Source organism: Microcebus murinus, chromosome 22 (genome assembly GCF_040939455.1).
Source record: "Microcebus murinus isolate Inina chromosome 22, M.murinus_Inina_mat1.0, whole genome shotgun sequence".
NCBI lineage: Eukaryota > Metazoa > Chordata > Mammalia > Primates > Cheirogaleidae > Microcebus > Microcebus murinus.
Genome location: NC_134125.1, coordinates 11,134,960 through 11,155,745, shown reverse-complemented (window position 1 = coordinate 11,155,745; position 20,786 = coordinate 11,134,960). Strand labels below are relative to the sequence as shown.

At 35.6% G+C, this 20,786-nt stretch overlaps 1 protein-coding gene and 1 long non-coding RNA gene across 2 annotated transcripts in view; both read left to right on the top strand.

The window, feature by feature from the left end:
* The window catches only part of MED13L (mediator complex subunit 13L), a 271,204-nt gene that overhangs the window by 85,322 nt on the left and 165,096 nt on the right, over nt 1–20,786 (top strand). The gene's annotated exons all lie outside the window — the stretch shown is intronic.
* Nucleotides 396–20,786, top strand: part of LOC142863470 (uncharacterized) — a 44,331-nt gene continuing 23,940 nt past the window's right edge. Inside the window, exon 1 of the long non-coding RNA XR_012914247.1 lies at nt 396–20,786. This exon is cut by the window's right edge and continues 19,482 nt beyond it. This is a non-coding gene — a long non-coding RNA (uncharacterized LOC142863470).

Here is a 20,786-nt window from a genome sequence, read left to right as displayed (position 1 = left end):
ATCATTTTATGACTACTATGAGGTGTAGGGACTATACTGTGATTTCTTGTTCATAGACAGGAAACTAAAGCATGGAGAGACCATGTCATGTCATCTCCCAAACCAAGGGGCATGTAAGGAATAGAAGAGGGTGTTTGGCTCTGTAGTCTTTGGCCTTAGGCACCGCTTTATGTTGACTTCTGCAGGGAAATAAGACCACATATACATGTAATAAAATGTGAAATTTGACTGCATATGTAGTAGGCTGGAATCTGTGAGCCGAGTCACTAAGGCAGTTTGGCAAAAACAAAAAACCAGGGCAAGTGTGGGTGGAGAAGTGATAGCCGCCTGAGCACAAAGCACTGGGTATTAATAACCATGCTGTGTGCGGCAGAGCAGGGAGCAGCTGTTTGGAGATGAAGGTTTGCTTGGAGAGCGGTAGAAAAGATGGGTTAGATTAGTTAGGGAAAGAATTTTGAATTGAAAAGTGTGGACTTAACACATTTTCTAGGTTGCCGTTTAGAGGAACATCAAAGATATATCACAGATGCATTAAATATGGACTTTTAGAACTAGAGGAGATTATAATGATTATCTTTGTATCTTTGCTCTTTAGGCTGCTTGCTTCTACCCTAAATTTTGTATTTTAGGTTTTGACCTTTTACCACCTGATTGTTCAGAGACAGGGTGGTATGGTGAAACAAAAGCAGTAAACCGAGTATCAGAAAGCTTGGACTATAGTACCAGACTTTTCATTTTCTTGCTGTAATGACCTTTAATGGCTTAACCATTTGAGATTTATTCTCCTTGGCTGTATAATGGACTTAGTATCACATGCCTAACTTAGGTTTTCTGTGACAGTTAAATATGATATTTTAAGGCTTTTAACTTATTGGATCTATATACATTATATCTGAAGAAACTATTTGCTATGTAATAAAGGCCCTACGTAGTAATGAAAATGCAGGTCTGTAGATTGTAGCACGTTGTCATGACTCCCCCACACTTTGGTGTATGTAGGGAGGCCTTGCTTCTTCTTGTAAATCTGCTGTCTAATCTCTTCTGGCTTACGTTTTATGTCTCGCTGATTATTTTGATTCATCAGGTGTGATCAGGTCACAGGGAACTCAGTGAAGTAGGGGGAGAAAACATAAAGATATGTAACTAAATGAAATGTTACATACAAAATGATGTTTCATATAAAATAATTATAGCTAGACTGTGGTAATTCAAAAGTGATTATCGCTGCTTAGGAAAAATGGGAAGGCTTTGTGGAGGAGGTATTATTTGAAAATGATGAGGTCTGAAAGAAGGGTGTGATAAGGCACTGAAATGAAGAGATAGAGTATTTGTTTCAGGAGAAAGGACTAGAATGAATAAAGGCATGGAGAAAGAAAAGTATGTGATGAAAAAAAATGATATTTTTGTAATAAGTGTGCCTGACCAGGAGTAATAGGAAACAGATCAAATAAGGTAGGATGGGACCAGATTACTGAGGGCCTTGATTGGTTTGCAGAGGCATTTTGGCCCCAGTGTGTGGTTATATGTCAGGGTCAGCATTCTCTCTAGTAGCAGTTAGAGACTTACAAAGATATTTGTTACAAACTTGTAAAATTTGTGTTGGAAATTACACTTCAGGAATTAACTTGTATTACAGTGATCAAGAGAGTCTTATTATCCATAGTCTACTTAGTATATAGGTTTCCTATATTTTGAAAAAGAAGAAAGGTGTTTTTGTCTTAATTGGTTAATTTTAGTTATCCATTATTACAGCTTTCTACTTGTAGGAGAGTAAAATTTTGTAGTTTTTCATAGCTTGATTAAAATGAATCTGATCTTCACCAGTTTGACTTTTTACCAAATGTGGTACTTCAAGACTAAAGATGTTTGTCTGTAAAAATTTTCGCTGTACATTTTTGATAGAATTTATGTGATTTGCTGTTTGCAAAACAAATACCATAGGGGTGTGGACTTTTCTTAGGCCTCTTGCAATTCACTAACACAGAAGACACTTCCTGTGAAGGTATTTCTAAATGTATTATTTTGAAACTCAAAACACTCTTTCCTTGTGAAACATTTCACCACCATGCACAGTACTATTTCCAATAGGCATAGGTCATAAATATTTGGTAGTGATTGTCAAAGAAGCCTTACACAGTATTGAAACTTTAATAGGAATGACTTTTAGTTCTCTTGTAAAACTGAGAATGCCAATTTAAGTGATAGTTAATGGTTTTTAGATATGTGATTTAAATCAAAATAATGGCTTTTATTGACTTTTTTCTCTCTTTTTTTTTGGTGAATATTTGACATCAGAAAAGTAGTTTAAACCTGCAGCTTAGATAAACAGGTCTGGTATAATTGACATCTCCGGAAATTATTCATGTTCAAGGTTTGGATAAATGATTTATTGTTACTCTACTGTTATTTTGAATATTTGCCACAGAATTTTTTCTTAAGCTATGTTTCTTTGAAGCCTAAAGTTTTGTTATTCTTATTGTTTCCTGGAAAACCTCATTTCAGTGACAGATTTGATTCAAAGTGAGACATTGGCTTTTTGCCACCTCGCTAAAAACATCCCTCTCTTCATTGTTATACAAACCCCATGTTTCCAGAAAATATAGTTTCCATTTATGCACTTTTAGACACTTTATTTTACATACCATCCATGTTCTGTAACTGCTAATTTACCTCTATTAGTTTTCTTTTAATATTGCAATTGAATATCATCCACCAAATTTACTGCAGATTGATTGTAATTGTCCTAAAAGTTTAAGGTTTAACTAAAGATTGTGGCAACTTTACCAAGGGAGTCTGACTTTCTGAACATTGAATAGCCGTCTTCAGTGTGTTCTCTGTACATTTGTTGAAACCCCATATTTGTTTAATCAGTTCATTGTACCACTGAAACAGCGGCACAGTGAGGTTAGATTGGAGGCGGTAATCCTTCTTAAATGAGGCTTAAAGGGAGTTGGCATGGTGGTTTGTAAACTGTATTTGGAGCTTAGCTGGCTTCCACTAAGTGTAATGTTATAAACCTCGGGATTTTATGCTAACTCAGTTATCTTAAAGACAGTCATCTTATTTGTTTGTGGAGGAAGCCAACATATGTACTTTTCTTTTTCTTCGTTGTCTTCATTATACATATACACACACACACATGCACACATCCTTTTTTCTATACAAAGAATTTATAGCCCATTTGGGGAAATATTCTGTTGGGTTTTTTTCCCCCTTCTAAATTAGTATTGCTGCCTAATTTCATAGAGTCCTATAAATTTTTAAAAATAAACTTTCGGATATTGTAAACATTACAATATTTGTCTTATGGTTGAAAAATGACATTTCACCTTAATGAGTGTTTTGTTGTGTTACAAAATTGACTTAAAGGTCTCAGTGCCAAAGTACCATGCTTGTTTATAAATGCTAGGAATTGGTTGTTTAGGATTTTATGAGATGTTCAGAAATTTGAAATTTGATATTTTAAAGTCACATGTTATTCTTGGTAATACCTAGTTATTTTACTTTGGTGAATTTTACAATATACCTTAATTCAGTTTTACAGATTGATACTACAAATTTGTCTTTTAAAACATAGTTTACCAGTCTGATATTTAAGTATCACTGAATTGAAGAATTTGCTCATAGGTGTTGTTTAAATGAAAAACTGTATTAGAGTATTTATTTTCCCACAAATTGGTTTGTGAAAAACTCAGAAGTTTTAGTGCAAATATAATCTGTAGAGCAGCGTTAACTGCCATGAATTATTTCCCAGTATTTTAGACCCAAATAGAAGCTGTTATTATGTAAACTTGTCAGTTCTGGACTCATTGTTTTCACATGTCTCTGGGCCTTTTAAAAGTTGGTTGTACTACATTTAAATCAGCTTGTCTCAACAAATTTTGGTGATTTCTTTTTTCAAGTTTGTAAACTCTAGGAAATAGATGCAATAATACATCCATTTTTTTCCTTTGATGAGTATTCACTGCCGGCCTGCTGTGTGCCAGGCAGTGTGGTTACTAAGACACAGTTTTTAACCTCAAGTAGCTTAAAATCTCAAGAGGGAGATAAACATGCATACCTTTGTGTAGTACATGAAGAGCAGCCTGTTAGCAGAATGATCAAAGTGCTCTGGAAGTGCCCTGCAGGAACGTCTGGTGAGAGGAGGGTGGGAAGACTTTGGGCAGGGGTGTCCTTGAACTGTGACCAGGATTTTGGGGTGGAGAGAGTAAACGTGATATATGTTAGAGTCCACTGGTTTTCAGATTTTGTTTCTTGGGTCTCTAACTTATTCGCCTTTCTGCCTTTTGACTTGTCTAATGTTGGGAATGATAAAGTAGAGAATGAAAAATTGACATTGTCAGAGAGATAGGGCAGAATTTCCTGGAGTAGTGTTCTTCTTCAGTAAGCTCTAGGAAGTGGGAAAAAGTACAGAAGTGAAGGGTTTACTTTAGATAAGAGCAAGGCCGTATCATCTGTAGTATAAGAGAGAAGGCAGACTATTGAGTACAGAGGCAGATAGGTGGTAGATGTGGAATTTCTCTTTCAGTGGTTTCTGTCATTGAAAAAGAAAGTGTGGAGAGTGCATAAGAAAATGGTTAGTCATCGTCATATAGGAGAATGATTAAAAGTGAAGGATCTGTGGACAATGGCAAGGACCCATTTAAGATGTTGTTACACCTTTAGGAAAAGTAAGACCAGTTTGCATGGCTTCAGGTTTTTTTCTAGTCACATTTGGCTGCACAGGTTTCGGCACATATTAGGTGGGGAGATGGACTTAAGTCGAGTTTTGCTAGTGTAAACAACAAAATGAAAGAGGGCCAAGTGAGATGAAGGCATATGCACAGGAGTGATTATAATGACTAGCAATAGAATTCAAACTTCTCAGGGAAAGCACGAAGGAAGTGAGGAATAGCGAAAGGCAGGTTGAACCTGTGGAGTATAAACTAAGGAGTTTTTCAGATCCCCAGAGTTCATTGTGAAAATAGTAATCTACAATATGATTTTAGGTCCTAGAATGGGAAATAAAAGTATATTTAAACAACCAAAAATTTTTGTTGAGCATCTTGGAGTGTTCTGATTTAAGAAAATCACAATCTGAAGAAATATCTTAAGATTTTGTGCATTTTGGTCCAACTCACAAACATTATTTTAGTTAAACCTTTGATTTACTTTAAAGAAATGATTATCTGACAGTATAATTTGTGATGATGCTAGAGAGGGTTTTGTATTCCTATGTCTAAGTTGCCAGCACCAAATTCTAATTGGCTGGTATTCAAAGGAAATTTAGGTTTAGCTGATGTCATGTGTGTTCTTGAACAGAAGACCAAATTCTTGAATGAGAATAGGTTTTGTTTTTTTAAAGTTGAATTGATAACTTTTTTTTTTAAAAAAGGAAGATTATTTATAAATGATATGTACAGATAAGATTTCATGGGGAATATTTTTTTAAGAAATAACTTGTTTTCAGGTTCTTTAGAAATTTCTTCCATATATAAACAATGTAATTATATAGTATGAAAGAACTGCTATAGCTCTGATTAGTCCTTTAGATTTGATTGGTACTTTAGATATTATAAAATATATTTCACTTTAAATTATTTTGAATCCACTTAATTAAGATTCTATCTTTTTATGCACACAAATAGATGCTTTGGTGAGAGGTGAGATTTGCTGGACCCATGTCTGTTAGTAGTTGAGAGAGGGTGGGATCTACTGCATAGTGGAGGGATTTACTTCAGATAGGAGCACAGATAATTCATTTGTGTCAGGGGTTCTTGCTCTTGGCACTACAGGTTGGGTGTCCCTTATCTGAAATGCTTGGGACCAGCAACGTTTGGAACAGGCGTCCTCAAACTATGGCCCACAGGCCACATGCCACCTGCCTAGGACATTTATCCTGCCCGCTGGGTGTTTTTGCCACGACTGCCTGTCCTGCTTAGCAGCCAACTCTTCCCGGGCCCACGGTGCGCACTCTCCAACGGTGTGAGAGACAGTGAACTGGTCCCCTGTTTAAAAAGTTTGAGGACCCCTGGTTTGGAACTTTGGATTTTTTAAGATTTTGTTCATTTGTGTATACATAATTAGATATCTTGGGGATGGGACCCAAGTCTAAATGTGAAATTCATTTGTTTCATAGATACCTTATAGACATAGCCTGAAGTTAGTTTTATATAATATTTTTAATAATTTTATTTATGAAACACACTTCTGACTGCATTTTGACCATGACTTATCAAATGAGGTCAAGTGTGCAATTTTCCACTTGTAGAATGAAAAAGTTTCAGATTTTCAGTTAGGCATGCTCAACCTATATTGACCTTTAGGCTGGATATTGTTTGTTGAGCTGTCCTGTGCATTGTAGGTTGTTTAGCAGCATCCCTGGCTACTATTTCAAGATACCATCAGTACAACTTCCCCTCCCCCAAATCTTGGTGATGAAAAATGTCTCCAGAAATTGCCAGGTGTACCCCTGTAGGTCATACTCAACCAGATTGAGTACAATAACTTATGGTAATAGAAGGGAGACCCAGATTCTGGCTTCAGAAGATGGTATTTGGGTAGAAGTGGAGTTGGGAGTTTGAAGAAATTATTTTCCAATTAATTTCCTTAGTTAAGTTGGAAGTGAGGTCACCAGAGACTGGGGAGAGGCAGGTAGGTGGACATTTCTTTAGCTTTGTCTTTGTTCTGTGGTAGTTGGCACTATTTGAAACATTGCCACTTTATAAATTTACCTTGGTTGGTCAAGAGAGGGTCCCTGGCTCAGTATAGCACTTCAGTCTGACCTTGTTAGCTGTCATCTTTATAGACTCATTCAACAAATAACATATTTCTCCTTAGATCCATTGGTCTCATTTTTTTGAAAAAAGTTCTTATTCTTTTTGTACTTTAGGCATATCTTAAACCATTGTTATTTTTTTTTTTGATTGGAATTATTTTATTTATTTATTTATTTATTTTTAGTGTATTATGGGGGTACAAGTGTTAAGGTTACATATATTGCTCATGTCCCCCTGTCCCCTCGGGTAAGAGCTTCAAGTGTGTCCATCGCCCAAATGTTGCATATCTTACTCATTTGGTTGTATATACCCATCCCCTCCTCTTCCCTCCCACCCTTCCAACACCCCATAAATGTTACTCCTATATGTCCACTTAGGTGTTGATCCGTTAATACCAATTCGCTGGTGAGTACATGTGGTGCTGGTTTTTCCATTCTTGAGATACTTCACTTAGTAGAATGGGTTCCAGCTCTATCCAGGAATATACAAGAGGTGCCATATCACCATTGTTTCTTAAAGCTGAATAGTACTCCATGGTATACATATACCACATTTTATTAAATGCCCACTCATGAATTGATGGGCACTTGGGTTGTTTCCACAGCTTTGCAATTGTGAATTGTGCTGCTATAAACATTCGAGTGCAGGTGTCTTTTTCATAAAGTGACTTTCGATCTTTTGGGTAGATGCCCAGTAGTGGAATTGCTGGATCAAATGGTCTTACCATTGTTCTTAACAGAAATAATTCTTTCCTTGCCTGTCATTATTCCTTACTTTGTCTTTGTGTCTTCTCTTTCTTGAGTTCCACTCCACAGATAGCCAGCAGTAGTGATAAAGACTCATCTGTTGAAAACTACATTAAGCTTGGAGTTCTATAACCAAGGCTGTGTGGCCAATCCACAATGACTGAGGTGAAATCCTTTCAGTTACTCTTCGTAATTTAGTTAACTGCAGTGATTTGGACTGGAAAAAGCCACAAAGTAAATCACCTGGATTGTAGAGATACTCAAAGGAAAATCACATTTGAGATGTGACCAGCATTGTATTGGTGCTATTTGTATGTCATTGGAATCTTTTACAATCCTTTCATGTATTTACTTGGAAGTGGCCACAGACTCAGAATATAGCTGATTATAGTTGGGTAAACAACTATTAATTATCTAATGGGGCACTGTCCCATGGAGAATGACCATATCCATCTATGGTTGTACTTTAAGACTTTGCCCTGATCTCTTTGGTTCTCCTCCCTTATCTCTTTTCTTTCTTCATTCTTATTTCCTGAAGCATTTTTTCCTTTTTAATTATTATTTTTTTTTACACCTCACTGTTGACACAACTCCTGTAGCATTTTTAAAAAAGATTCTAACCTCTTCAAGTACCTGAATGTCCCCATTATCTGACACCACTGTTTGAGTTTGAGATACCATCACAGTTATTAGCTCACATGCATAACATTATTTTTGGTCTTATGTATACAATTTCTCTGAGTTTTAATATAGGCAGAATCAGTTTTAGATTCAAATTCTATATTGTTGTATGAGTTAAGGAAAACAAAGATAATTTCCAGTACTGCTTGACAGCACAATATCCTCTTTTTAAAAAATTGTGTACATATACAGGTATAGGTAAATTGTAGAATTTTAGTCTTTTGTTGAAAGAACTTGTTAACAACTTTGGCTAGACTTAAGCAGAACCAAGTTACTCTGCACCTTTCTAGTTTGAGTAACCGTGTTCTGCTTTCAGTATTTCCCTTTTAGTTTTGTTATACAAAGGTTCTATTTGTGTATATATTTTTAAAATGTAACTTCTGTGGAGAAAATTAAAATACACTATTCAGAGTGGGCAGTAGAGAACATTAATTCATGACACAAAAATTCATTCTAATATAGATTGATTTGCTAACAGAGCAAAACTATGTAGTCTCTAATGAATTTTTTATATTCAGAGTCTGTTTAAAAATATGAGTTAGATTGATTTCTCATTTCAAACTGACTTCCAAACTAAAAGCAATCAAAATATTTTAAAAGTGAATATTACATTTGATTCAGCAATAAAACTTGGAATTCCTAATATGTGTTGGGTACTGTTAAGTAAGATACTCTCTTTTGTCAAGAGGCTAGTGGGAGAAAAATAAGGAAAGACATTCTTTACTATGAGGTGAAAACAAAGTAAGTGGGTTGTAAAAACAGTATAAATGTGTCACAGGATTAGAGTGTCTATTTTGCTATTAAAAAGATATATTCATATTCTTCTGTTTATATGTTGGATACTTTTAACATGAGTAGGGAAATTGATATTTTTCATTTTAAATAACTGCATAGCTTTCATAGTTATGTAGTAAACTTAGCTCTAAAATTGGTTTTAATATTCAGAATTATCTAGTACATAGCTTTGCAACTCAGTGTCAAAGAGGAATTTGCTCTGCAAAGTCCGTAGGACTTTAGTTTCTCCCAAGTATGCAAAAATTGGAATCATTTGTCAAACTGTGTAAACTTGGATTTCTGCAGATATTTCAGTATAAAAGATAACTATTTTCAGTCTTTGGTTAAGTACCAAAGAGTACTATAACAGCTAAGTATCGTAAACATAACACAAATCTGTATAACTAACTCTGAAAATTGTGTAATGTGTATTAAAAATTGTATCTGGGGAGTTGCAAAGTAAGAATTGATCTTACAGATTTAAGATTGGTGTTAGTAAATACTTTTCCTGACGTTGACTTTCTTCTAAATATAATAATGAACTCTTTCAATATATTAATTTTTTCCCATAGATTTGTCTTTTTAATAACAGAAAATTAACTATGCAGGGAGAGAATCAGTAATGAAAGAGGCCTATCTTAAAAAGTAGAATAGTGTGGCTATGTACCAATATAAAATGCAGTTTTGAAATGATGCTAAGTATCATTGTATTTAGAATTGTACGAAATATTACTTGAGAAACTTTCATGTAAAATGACTGAGATTTAGGGCAAAGTGAAGTTTCTAGGTCCACTTAGGGACAAAGTGAACAAGCATTATATTGGGAAGACACAAATGGATATCTGTAGAATGGACACAGATTATGTAAAAATTTGTTTTTACCTGAGAATTTATCTGAGACTGAATGCATAAGGTTTGAAAGATTTTGAATTGCTCTGATGGTCTTGAGAATTGCAAGTGGTATTCTGATTTCTTTTGTATAATGTTTAGACACAGGCAAAACTAATTTATGGTAATAGAAGTCACCACAGTGGATATACTAGTTGGGGAATCGTGCCTGGGAAGGGCTATGATGGAGGTGAGAGGTAAGAGTTCTGGGAAGCTGATTATGTTCTGATATTTGAGCAGTTGGAGGTGGGTGCTTATTACACAGGTTTGTGTTTACTTTGTGAAAATTAATTGAGCTATACCCTTAACATACTTGTAATTTTGTGGTATGTGTGTTTTTTGATACTTTGATAAAAATTTACCTAATTAACAAAAATGTAGCAGGAGCTAATTTAACCAAGATATTCCAGTACTTAAGGATTTGAGGATGAGCGGGTGTATTACACTCTAGGCACTTAAAGAGTTTCATACAATTTATCCTCTTTATTCTCAGTTCTCAATCCCCTTATGGACCATAGGTCAGAACTACTGAGATAGCTTGAGCTTTCCCCCTCTCACATCCCCCTTTGAAGGATCCTTGCCCCTTTGTCATGACAGCTGTATTCTTGTGATGGGGATCTACCTCTTCTCAACTCCTTCATTACTTTGTTTCATCTGTTTTTTATTTTCTATTTTTCCTTGTCCACTGTCTTCTTTCTCTTGTTCCAAAACCTTTTGGTCCTTCAACTAATTTTTTTTCTTTGATTTTGCTCCTTAGTGCTCTATCATATTTTCATTTCATTTTCAAAATTCTTCAAAGCAACAACTTCTGTTGTGTGGCCTCTGCTTATCTTCAACCCATTAAAATCTCACTTCTTTCCCTGCTAACCCACTGATACCATTCTCACTGTGGTTATTCAAAGGCCCCATCCTAGCCACTTCTTAGCCTTCATCAAATTCAGCTTCTGTGCTTTATATCCTCTTATTGCTCTCTTTTTCTTTGGTACTGTTCTATTTCTCTGTCTCTTACTGTTCTTTTTTTGATAAGGATAACAGCTCATAATTATTGAGACTTAGTACAAGTCAGGCACTGTTATATGAACTTTTACATGTGAGCTTTCATTTCTCTAATGTTTTACATGTGGGTTATGTGATGGCAAAATGATATAATTCAACAACTGCACAAAAGAGGGTCTGCTATCATCCCCATTTTATAAGTGAAGAAAACCTGAAGCTCAGAAAGCGTAAGGAACTCGCCCAAGTCATGCAGGTTAAGTGGTAGAGCTGAGATTACTTTCTAGGTAGCCTGGTTTCAGGAGCTGTCCTCTTAACCTTAAATTACTTTCTCTTGGCCGGGCGCTGTGGCTCACGCCTGTAATCCTAGCTCTTGGGAGGCCGAGGCGGGCGGATTGCTCAAGGTCAGGAGTTCAAAACCAGCCTGAGCAAGAGCGAGACCCCGTCTCTACTATAAATAGAAAGAAATTAATTGGCCAACTGATATATATATAAAAAATTAGCCGGGCATGGTGGCGCATGCCTGTAGTCCCAGCTACCCGGGAGGCTGAGGCAGAAGGATCACTCAAGCCCAGGAGTTTGAGGTTGCTGTGAGCTAGGCTGACGCCATGGCACTCACTCTAGCCTGGGCAACAAAGCGAGACTCTGTCTCCAAAAAAAAAAAAAAAAAAATTACTTACAAGTAGTGAGTCCTTACAGTTTTGTTTTTGTTCTTCTGCCCCCCCCCCCCCTTTGGATTTTTCAGTAATCTCTTCCTTTCCTATGACTTCTCTGGTTGCCTCTCTGGGATTGAGTCTTTTGAGTACACCTCTGTCTGGACTGTTTTCTTGAGTTCCATTCTTATATTTGCAGTATTATGTTGGACTCCTCTATATGCATGTTTTACCAGCATCTTGGGTTTGACATGATTTGGTTAATCATTTGGACCCTCCTCCACTTCTTGCTATTATATATTACCATGTTTCCCATCAAGGTATAATGGCATGGTAGTTATTTACCCATATTTGAATTCCTGGAGTGAGTTTTGCCCCCTTCTGTCTCTTTTTCATTTGTAATTATATATAGTCACTGAAGTTCTGCCAGTTTTTTCCCCTGGTGTATTTAGTATATTGTCCTGTTTCCTTTTCATTTCTGCTTTCCTAGGTCCTCATGTGAAGGCTTCCTAACTTGTCTCCTAGTTTTTAGTCTCTCCTGTCTCTAATCTGCATCTTCCAGGTAGCCCTGAGAGTTATGTTTCTTAAAAGTTTTGTTCTTAATACTCCTGGGTTCAGAAACTATTGTTCCCTGTTGTACTTAGAAAAAGTACAAACTCCTCAGCATGTTGTTTAAAATTTTCTCTTGCTCTTGTATTCAGATGCTCCAGTGTCTTAGTTTTTCTTGTTTAACTATACCTAAAATATCCCTTTTTTAGTCAGCATGAATTTCTTTGAGTTGTGTGTGTGTGTGTTTCCCATGTGGAGTGATAATGCTTTTGTCAAAAATTTCACATAGTAGGGGATTCAGGAAATAGTTGTTAAAGTTTGTTGAAATAATTTAAAATGGAATGTAATAATGATCCAAATCTTGCTTGAGAGAATACTTTTTTGTGGGTGGGGAGGCTGGTCATGGTGTGTATTAACTCCTTGGAGTCTTAATATTATTTTTTATTTTCTGGCACTGGCAGTAGCTAGCATTTTTCTCTGTGAATATTTTTATATATTTTCAGTTATACAGGTTTACTTTTTATTTTGTGTAGTAGACTTTCATATTCACTTTGAAAACTCTAGAAGCTAACTTTGTGATCTGTTCAGATAGGCATTGGCAACTAATAACAACTATCCCATAGCGATAAATGCATTAACCAAAACCTGAATTGGAGAAATTTGGTCATAGTGGGACTTAATCTGTTAGCATCAAAATCCAATACTCAATTATACTTTTGACCTTAGATTATGTAGAGTCAAACCTTTTTTTTTTCCTAGTAAAGAAATAACCAGTTTGTAAATACTGTATCTAGTTCTATGTATAGATCTGGCTCTGTCTTTAACATAGAAAATGGACAGCAAATTTACACATTTAAGTGAAACAGTGTCTCTCTACTTATTCCTTTTCCTGGAGTTTGTGTTTTAGAATTATCATTCACCCTTGGTCAATTAAGGTGAATTGAATTTCTTTTAATTTGCTCATCTTAACTATCTATCAAAAAGAAGCCTTACATCTTATGTGATGGTATTTTAAAAATTGGTACACTTGTGGCTGGTACTTTCTCTGCTTAGCCACATCTCAGGGTTAACTGTTTTTTTAATTTATATTGTGTAATACTTCTGTTAACTTTTGCCTACAGATTTAGAGTTGGTGTGGTTTTAAATTTAATATATGTGTTTGCACTATGCTATCCTGGCCTTTTCATTCTTTCTGTTTCTCATTTGTAGTGTAAGATGAGAATATTCATGCAGCTGAACCTTTGTGTGGATAATGCTTTTTCTTCATGATTCCGTTGTAATTAAGGCATCTTCTGTGATAGTAAAGTGTGATAGCAAATTTCATTAGTTTGTCAAGGTGAAAATGAAAATAGATTTGGTTGTATGAGCAATATTTTCTCTGTCAGTTGTTGAGCCAATATTTAAAAATATTTATCAATTTTATTACATATCTTATCTTTCTCTTTTGTTACCTAACAAATTCACACTTTAAGGCAGTTGAGGAAAGGAGTTGTAGTATGTTAAACATCTCTGACTGACATGTTTTTACTACTTTTGCAAAGCAAGAAGGTAACGTGCTTAATTGGACTATAAAACAGGAATGTACAATTATTTTTCATTATAACTTTTTATTATACTATATTTAAAATACCTGTTTTATTGATCTACGTACTATCTTGTTAAAATAAGACAGTCCAATGTCTTATTAAAATAGTAAGGAAAAAATAGTCTTGTCTATCCTTGCTTTTGTGTCTGGATCATTCCAATATAGTTTCTTGAGCTTGTCTCTGTGGTGGTTTTATTGATATATGTGGTAGTTACATTTGAAGAACACCTACAGTTCCATACCTGGCCAAGTTATATTTAGCCATTGAAGTTTTTATTTTAGGTTCCTATGGTCATTTTTTAAAACATGAGAGAAGAGTTTTTGATTGAAAAAATTTTACTCTTGACCCTTGACTTGTTGTTTTCCATGGGTGGGAGTTTTTTTAGGTTGCAGATACAGAATCACCAACTTGGCAAAGGGTGTTGTTTTTTTTTTCAAATACTTCTAGTATGCCATGCACCTATAGCCAAAGATGAGTGAGGTGCGTTTTCTGATCTCAGTTAGTTCACAGTCTGTAATATCTTCCGTGAAAGTTGTTTGCTACTGAACTGGGAGTGCCAACTTTGGTTTGCTGTGGAAACTAAGGATAATACTTGATTTTTGTCGTAAGTGGGTTGGAAGGAAGCATAATCCTGGAATGTAGGAATGCTTACTCCTTGGAAGTCACTGTGGCCGGAAGGATTGAAACTAATGTATATTGACGATTTTACTTTGTGCCAGACAGTCTGTGAGGCATTTTCATACATATCTTAGTTATTCTTCACAATGATGCTATGATGTATACAATTTTCTGAATCTACTGAAGTTCCAGTAAATTGACAGATTCAAGGTCACACAGATGGGAAGTGAAGGCTTAAGGTCAGCACTCATTTTTTAAGGTGATGAAGCTAGAGCTCTACATTTTTTGACTTTAGTGCTTTCCAGTATGGCCCGGCTTGGTGGCTCTCACCTGAAATCCTAGCACTCTGGGAGGCCAATGTGGGTGAATCGTTTGAGCTCAGGAGTTTGAGACCAGCCTGGGCAAAAGCATGATCCCGTCTCTACTAAAAATAGAAAAAATTAGCAAGGTTAAGTGTTACATGCCTGTAGTCTCATGTCTTCAGGAGCCTGAGGCAGGAGAATAGTTTGAGCCCAGGAGTTTGAGGTTGCAGTGAGCTGTGGTGATACCACTGCATTGTATCCCTTGTGACAGAGCAAGACTGTCTCAAAAACAAACAAACAAACAACAACAACAAAAAAACAAAACAAAAAAAGAACTTTCCAGTATGCTATGTTGCCTGGAGGTAGATACTTTTAGCATTTCAGGTAAAGTAACTAGTAGGGAGTAGGAGACCTAAATTCTACTATAAAGGGTACTTTTACTTTCTGTAAAGTAAGTACATTTACAGAAAACTGTACATTTACAGAAAACTGAAAGATTCTTATTTCCAGAGAGTGAAACCTAGAAGACGCTGTCCTTTCAGATATACCTGGGTTGTATAGCCAGAAGGATCTCTCTGGCAGTGATGCCACAGGCTACCTGGAATAATGTAATTGCAGTTTACCATGGCCTGTCTCATTGTGAAGGTGGGGGGAAATCACATGCTAATATTGTCATCTGACTGAATTTTTTTACATCTGGAGACATATGATTCTTACATTTTTAAAAAGGAACTCTTGTTAGGCCAGGCACAGTGGCCTCACGCTTGTAATCCCAGCACTTTGGGAGGCTGAGGTGGGAGGATCTTTTGAGGCCAGGAATTTGAACCATCCTGGACCACATAGTAAGAACTCATCTTTACAGGGGGGAAAAATTAGCTGAGTGTGGTGGCACATGCCTGTGATCCTAGCTGCCCAAGAGACTGAAGTGGGAGAATTGCTTGAGCCCAGGAGTTTGAGGCTACAGTGAGCTAAACGATGACCCTCCAAGCTGCAAGGGTGACAGAGCAAGATCCTGTTTCTCAAAAAAAAAAAAAAAAAAAAAAATGGAGCTCTTCCATCCTAATTGATTAGAAGTAAGCAGTGGTAGAATTTTAACCTCTATGAAATAAAGGGTGTATGTAAGGGGGACATATACCCGAGAGGGTCTTGATTGAGTTGTTTGGCTTGAAAAGAAGAGCTACAGTTTTAGGTCATTGGCTCTACCTGTGGTTCTGTCTTATTCAGCACTTACTAATTTAGAAGCAACAGCAACAACAAAAATCTTGGATAATGAGAAATGAGTCATATTTATAAAATCTTCATAAAGTTGATAATATCTTTTTATAAAGCTGATAGGGACAGCCAGTACCTATATGGTAGATCCAGGTTTTCAAAAGATTATCTTTAGTCCGTGTATCTAATCAAAACCCTGCACTGAGGTTTTTAAAAAGTAGATTGGCAGATATTGGACAGGGAGTTGGAGTTTGTCAGTTCTATGAGTGAAAAAGAGCTGGATGTTTTGGTATGTGATAATAAAGTTAATATGATAGCTAGGCTATCTTATAGAAGCACTGTGCCCAGATTAGAATAATTAATAGTTTAAGTGCTCTCTGTCTTCATCAGAGATACTGGAATGATATGCTTATTTTAGAAGGCTTTGTTGTAAGGAGGACTTAGAAAACTGGAGCCACTGCAAGAGGGGGTGGGTGGGATGGGGCTAAATCTGGGGACCATGTCATGGGGAATGGTTATAACAATTGGATATACTTAGCCTAGAGAGGAGAAAAAAATATGAGTTGGATTTTTGGAGACCTATTAAATAGTCTCCACTGTAGGCAGAAACTTATTTTGTGTTATTTTACAAGAAGTAGATGTAACTTACAGGATGAAGTATTTACTCCAAGCAAAGATTATTAGACGTCCCTATAAATCCTTTGTCTTCCCAAGTAGGGAGCCCCATCTTTGCATCTAAAACAAATCTCTGGGATCCAACCACGTGGCTGTTCCAGGCAAAGCTTTCCAGTGGACAGTTTTTTTTGTTTTGCTTTATTTATTTATTTTTCTGTAACAATACACCCTTCCTAAACCTTAGGCCAGCAATTTTCAGAGTGTAATCTGCAACCATGAGGGGTTGGGGTCAGTGGGGTGGGTCCTATAGACTCTTTCAGGAGATCCCACAAGGTCAGAACTATTTTTATGTAATATTAAGACATCATTTGTCTTTTTCAACTTTGTTAATATTGGTACTGATGGTGTAAAAGCAGCGATGGGTAAAACTGTTGGTGCCTTAGCATGAATTAAGGCAGTGACACCAAACTACCTGGTAATCATTGTATTCTTCGGAAAACACACCTTAGATTTTAGCTAATAATGTCCTTGATGAAGGAGGAGGAGTTGCTAATTTTATGAAATCTTGACCCTTCAGTACATCTCTTTTTAATATTCTGTGAGAGAAAATGGCAAGTATACACAGAACACTTCTACTACATACGGTGATTATCTCAAGGGAGAGCATTGTGCAATTATTTGAGTTTTTTGTTGAAACAACCAGTTTACTGATGGAACATCATTTGTGCTTGAGAGAATGACTGATAAACTATTGTTATTCAGACTTAGGTATTTGGCAGATATTGTCTCCAAAATGAACAGTGAGCTTGTCAAAGAAAAACTGACAGTATTTGTTGCTTATGATACAATTTGTGATTTCATGTGAAAATGAGAGTTTTGGAAAACTTCTGTCTGCCACTGTGAGTTGATAGCTTCTCAATACCTAAAGATTTTTCTGCAGAGGTCATGGGTAATACCAATAAGTGTGATTTTTTTTTTTTGGATATTGTATGGTAAAATGTGGCAACAAATAGTCTGCATAACTCAGTGGACCCCAATGCATGATATTAAAAATTATGCATGGGTAAAAAAAAAGATTCTTTCAAAGTACAAGGTAGACTGTTAAGTTTTAATGTAATAGCATATGGAAAATACACTATAACACTTATTTTTAGTTATGTGTGCATAATAGTTGTATATATTTGGGGGGTATATGTGATGTTTCAAAACAGGTATACAATGTTTAATCATCAAATCCAGGGTAATTGAGATATCTATCACCTCAAGTATTTATCATTTCTTTGTGTTATGAACATTCCAGTTTCACTCTTTTCGTTATTTTAAAGTATATAGTAACTTATTGTTGACTAATACTTACGTTTTAGTAATGATTTCCTATTTTGATTTGATTCATCAGACATCTTTGTTCTGTTATACTTTGAAAACTCTTTTAGTCTTCAGTTTTAGCTTCTGCAGCCTATTGGCTTTCATTGCAGAGGGTGTTTTGTTGTTGTTTTTCTGGAGTTTGTCTATAATATCTGAGAGATTTTGGATCATGCTGTTTCAACAAATATTTGAGTGCCTATATTATATGCTTGGTACTTTTTTTTTGCTTTGTCATACAGCCATTGTTGGAATTGTGTAAACGGAGGACTGTGTTTTCATGGATGTATAAGAAGAGAACTCTTATTTAGTTTACATCTTACCCTGGGTCACCCCTGTGTTCCAACTAAAGCCTTAAGAGTTTAAAAAACAGGAATACTTCCAAAAAGTATCTGTCAGGATTAAGTTGTTATGCGTGTAGAATTAGTTGGATTCGGTAGGCTTATGGGTCACCTAAATTTTAGACAGTTTCAGTTTTCTCACCCTCCTTTCTGATTGGAGGCTGGGGAATAATCAGGGAAGGAGCTTCTAATAGCTTCGCATCACAAGGATTTGTGCCATTTGTTTGTTCATTCAGTCAGAAAAATTTTGATAAAGGACAAGACACTATTCTAGGAGTATAAAGAGGCATGTTGCTTTTATTTAGTACTCTTATTTTTCTATTGGCATGTTGCTTTTATTTAGTATTCTTATTTTTCTATTATAAATTTAGTTAATCTTTGTAACATTTGGGATTTTATATTCATGAATAAATGCCTTCATTTTGAACTTCAAGAGTGACATTCACATATGTTCTTTGTTTCATAACTTCTGATAGTAGAGAGCACAAGAAGATTAGATTGATCCAGTAGATGATGATGATAGAATTGGCACATGTAGTTTAGATGATCTATGAAAATAATGTGTTTATGAAAATTATATGTGGTGTATTATAGTGTTAACGTGATTTTTAAAGTTGTTTTTTAAAAAATCTAACATTTTACCTTTAATATTTTAAATGTGGTAAAAAGTGCTATCAAGAAAATGTCATTCCTTTGAGTAAATATTAAACTTGTTTGTCAATTCATATAGATTTTTATAAAATCTAGTCTATCAATTCTAGGAATGAAAGTCAGTATTATAGCTATTACATGTATGATCAATACATGTCAAGAGGAAATGTTAGCAATGAAGCAACAATGAAAAAGAGAGTCAAGAAAACAGAATTCTAGGTGTAGAAAGTCCACACTGGAATATCTACTTAGTAGTAATACAGTCTTTTTCAGGGTAGCTAAGTTTAAATGGTTACTGTGTGGTATTTATATTAAGGTCTCTCCATGGTAATCATGTCCTAATGGAATACATTACACAGAATATGATGAATCGATCTCTTGACATCTCAGAGTGATCTCCACGTAAAATGAATACTTACAAGTAATGGTCCTTACTGAAAGAACAAGATTTTTTAAAAGTATAAATATTATTGGGAAAAATTAAACCTCCAAATCTGTAAGCCAATATAACTCTAAAAAGGAAAAATGAATATATGCAATATCTTCTGGCCTATCAACTGACATTTTTATAATAAAATATTGCATCCTTAACAGGCTGGCATCAATCTATTGGTCTCCCATTTTTTGGATCAGTCGTTTAATTTGCTTTTATTTGAGGGATCCCTTTCATTTGCAGGCATGTAGTATTAATCTTTTTGCCAACAGTTCCATACCCTAGTATCTTTTTATTGTAACAATCAATTAAAATCAATTTTTCTTTATAAAACATTTATTCTCTTCAAGGAGTTTCTTTATTGTCTGAGTTTTCTTTTCAATCTGTTTTTCTATCCTTTATCTTTACAAACTCATCTTTAATCTTTCATCTCTTTAAAGCATAGTCTGGTTTTTAAAGATTTAAGCCTAGAATACTCTATTATTTTTGTGATATAAATTCACGGAGTCATGTGTGAAGAATTTTGTCTTCAAGCTTGAAGTCAAAGGATGAAACACTTGATCACAAATTTTCAATTTAGTGGAAATAAGGAATTGTACGATTTTGACTGAAAATGTGGCAGTAAATTTTTCTACTCTCTTTACTCATTCATTTAGCACATTTATTAAGTACCCAGTTTGTGCCAGTCCCTGTAGTAAGCACTAGGGAATATAGTGGTGAGTAAAAACAAACTTGGTCTGTGCAGTCTTTGGGTTTATGTTATTGGCGGGGCGGGGACAGACATTAATAAAAATCACACAAATAAATGAAAAAATGCAACTATTGATAAGTACAATTATGAACTGTGTAGTGCTATATATTAATAAATAACAGAATTTGATGTAAGAGGAAGTTAGGAAACTTTTATCTCAAGAAGTGGTGTTTGAACTGAGATCAGAAAGTAGAATTGACTTGACATAGATGAAGAGAGGAGTGACAATATTTTATGGCAGAAAGGACAGCAGTTCTTGGTAGCAGGAGGCAGAGTATATTCTGGGAATGAAAGAAGACCAGTGTAGCTCTGGTGGAGAGAATGCCTGGGAACATGGTATCACATGAGGCTGATCCTAGGGTAGATGGGGATAGACTAGGCATAGCCAAGCCACGAATGGCCTTCCAGGCTATGATAAGGATTTGGGTCTTTAACTTAAGAACAAGGAGAATCCATGTGACATATTCTAAGCAAGACTTGAGGGTGGAGGTCCAATGCTAATGTATGGGAAGTTAGAAAGGAATGGTGTGACTCTAGCAGTCTACAGAGTACTAGGTGGGCAGAAGTGGATGTGGCCAAAGTAGACATCAGCATTCTGGTCAGAAGGCTCTTCTAGTAGTCCAAAGATATGATGATGGCCTTTTCATTGCTCTATGCCCTTTCTCAGTCTTGTACTGACCCCCAGAGGGCCTTCAGTCCTCTCTTGGAGACAGATTCTATCATGTTTTGGTGTCAGGGTTCTGAAAGTTGATTCCTCCAGAGTTTTACTGCAGCACTAGTGCAGGAGACTGCTGAATTTGGTTGGATGATTAACATTGACTCAATCCAAAAGCAGGTATATGAAGGCTATATTCTTAACCATGTGTTATGTGT